Source organism: Poecilia formosa, unplaced genomic scaffold (assembly GCF_000485575.1).
Source record: "Poecilia formosa unplaced genomic scaffold, Poecilia_formosa-5.1.2 Scaffold781, whole genome shotgun sequence".
NCBI classification, from domain to species: Eukaryota; Metazoa; Chordata; class Actinopteri; order Cyprinodontiformes; family Poeciliidae; genus Poecilia; species Poecilia formosa.
This window is the reverse complement of record NW_006800720.1, coordinates 59203-62639: the sequence shown is the minus strand read 5'-3', so window position 1 is coordinate 62639 and position 3437 is coordinate 59203.

The following is a 3437-nucleotide window of genomic DNA, read 5'->3' as shown; positions in this document are numbered from 1 at the left end:
AAGGTTCTGATGAGGGTCTGATATGGTTCTGATGAGGTTCTGATGAGGGTCTGATGAGGGTCTGATGAGGTTCTGATGAGGGTCTGATGAGGGTCTGATAAGGTTCTGATGAGGGTCTGATAAGGTTCTGATGAGGTTCTAATGAGGGTCTGATGAGGGTCTGATGAGGGTCTGATGAGGGTCTGATGAGGGTCTGATGAGGCTGAGGGAACCTCCTGCAACCTGGTTCTGGTTCTGGTTCTGGTTCATAGCTGCTGTCATCTCTGGTACTTTCCGAGTCGGTTAATGTTAGTTTTCGTTCTGTGATCCAGAATCATCAAACGGATCAGAACTGTGACCACTTTACTTTGACAGTAGTAATATATTATTGAACAATTGGTTAATTTTTTAATTGATTTTTATTTTTGGACCGAAATAATTCACATTTTTAGAAGATAAAAATTCATCAGAGAAACAAAAAAATCAGGGACGGCTGGTATAAATGAGCTACACCCTGACATTTTAGGACTACGTAAAATTAAATACATTTAATTTTGTTAAATTTTCAACAAACCTGGTGTCAAACCGCCTGGGAAAATCCCGGGTCTCTCCGAAGGGCTAACAGCCCCACTCAGCTAACTGTCAGGCTCAGAGTGAGTGACAGGCGTCTAGCCACGCCCCCTCAGCTCGCGGCCACAGGATTCAACCAATCAGAATGGACTTGCCTCCATCTTGTGTGTGGGCGTGGTTTAGCGTAAACCGAGAAGGGACGATGGGCAGCAATATTAGCATGAAGGAGGGGGATTATTTAGCCTTTCTGCGTCCCAGAAAAGAGTGAGTTTCTCTTTAAATAAGGCAGACCTCATTTAAAAACATGTTGTATCTTGTTTGATTTTATCAGTGTGATTGTGTCCAGGAATATTGTGGAATTAATTTGGACAACTGCAGAGGATTCAATGACATGTAGGAAATATCAGTACCAAGGATCAAGGCGGGAGACGGACACAAAACAACTTATGAAGGAATGAGCAACCTACAATGAAGAATGAACTTATTTTAAGAAAATAAGTTCATTTTGGACAGTAAAATAAATGAATTAATAAATTCGGTGTCTCACAAATAGCAGGTTTTCGTTTTTTTCAAATTGGATGCTTCTCTTATTGGAATATATATATATATATATATATATAAACCCACCCTTCAGATATCATCACCAGCCGCCACTGAATTTTTTTATTTTTTTTTCGTTTGCTGATTTGAATTTTCATCTCTTCCATCAGCTGCAGCGCCTCCTGCTGGCCTCAATCAGATTAACCCAGACTAGGACTGGAAGGAGTTTCCTAATTTAATTGAATTTAATATTTGGCTCCTTTCTATTTATTAACATGATTTAATCTGTTATTAACCTTAATCTGAGATTCCCCTGATATATTCTGAATTTCTGATTTAATCTAAACTCCTTCATAATTTAATCTGCATTTCCTCTCGATTAATTTCCAGATTAACCTTCATTTAATCTAGAAATTATCTAATAATTTCTTGATTTTAATTAGTTTCTTCTTTATTTTATCTGTTTTCTAATTTAACATATTTCAATCTGAGTTGTATGTTTTAATCTGGGTTCCATTATATTAGTCTGGATTATATCGTGTTTTAATCTGAGTCTTCTGATCTAATCTTCCTCAGACTGAAACGTTGCTGTCTTGTTGAGGGTGAAGATGATGGTATAAATTAATCCAAGTGGTTCTTAGGGTTCCTCGTCGTTGCATGGATTATGTTGATGTCCTGTCTCTGTTTCTATGGTAACGGAAACTTCCGGTTGTGTTTACATTTTTCTGGTTCCTTTTTCTGCCCTACTGAATGTAGGACCGTGGCTATGGATTTCTATCTGCGGTTTTTCTGAAACAATAAATCCTGACTGCAGCGCTGCCTGCGTACTGACTGAGTTTGTTTCCACAGCGCCCCCTGCAGGCAGCTGGATTAGTTTCAGGTCAGCAGAGCAACATGGAGGCTGAAGCTCCGGATGTTTTATCATCATAAATCTGAGACGATGTGGAAACATTTTTATGATTTAATGGAGCAAAAGACAAAAGCGAGTCGCATCAAAGATCCGATTTAAAAGTTCAGAAAATCTGTTTCAGTTGATTTGAGGTTATTCCATAAACATTCAGGAACATTTATCTCCAGGTTAAACGGACTATTCTCCATTTTGTTTTCTTCATGTCTGATATGCAGCAGAAAGTGTGTCATAGAAAAGACATTTCAACACCATTTTTATCAAGTTTGAAACATTTTATTGAACTTTTTCTCATGAAACCAAAATCTGATGATCAAATTTTCACCACTGGGATCCCTGATCCGGTGTCCAGTTTTTTCTCTGGGAAGTTTAGTACAGCTCAGTTCAGCCAGTCAGCATGTAGACGGCATGTAATGGTTGTCATGGGCAGTTGCTATGGTAACCCCAGGTCGCTGCAGACCTCAGTGCTTTCCCTGACCGTCCTCACTGGATCCGGTCTGGACTCGGTTCAGTTTTAGAGCCGCTGGATGTTTATTAAAGAGCTGGTTAGATGTGGCCTAATTAAAGCCCGGGTTTGTCTAACGTCGATGCTTCTGCTTTACTTCCAGGCTGTTGACAGTTTCCTTCTTCCAGAATCTGGCAGCGCTGCGGTCCAACTCTTCACATGTTGATTCAGCAGCAGATGTTCTGATCCAGGAGGAAGACGAGCAGAAAAGATTTTCATCCTCAGCTTCAGCACAAACCAGCAGAGCTGCTCTGGTTCCAGAGACTCCAAACCCTGAGGTCAGGATTTATGACAGAAGACCTGCAGCATTCCTCAGTGAACCTTTAGGAGGTTCTGGTTCCTGCCGAGCCTCCAGCAGCGGGTCGGACCCCCCATGGAAGGATCCATGGCAGATGTTGGATCTCTGAAGCTGCTGTTGGGCTTGGATGAACATTTGCTCCATGTCTGCTGGTCAGACCTGGACCTGCCTCCCAACTCCTTCCTGTCTTCGCTCCGGTTGCATCTGAGATTCTGTGTAAACCGGTTCTGTCCAGTTCTGGTCCGATGTCTCCTAAATGTCTGATCGGGTTCTGCAGAGACAGGAAATGCTGTAGCCCTCCAGGTTGGACATGTTGGAGCTGGAACAAATCCAGAACCCATTTAGTAGTCCTGGTTCTGATTCAAACAGGATTTGGACCTGCTGCTGGTTAGTGAAGCTGCGGCGGGTGTTTGGACCCAGACCTCTGGGTCAGGTTCTGTTCTGACTGGATCCAAAACGTTCTTTTCACACCACATTTATTCATCCTGAAACTCCCTGAACACTGACTCCATCCAGAAGGTTCTGCTCCTAGAGGTTCTGAGTGACTCCATCCAGAAGGTTCTGCTCCTAGAGGTTCTGAGTGACTCCATCCAGAAGGTTCTGCTCCTAGAGGTTCTGAGTGACTCCATCCAGAAGGT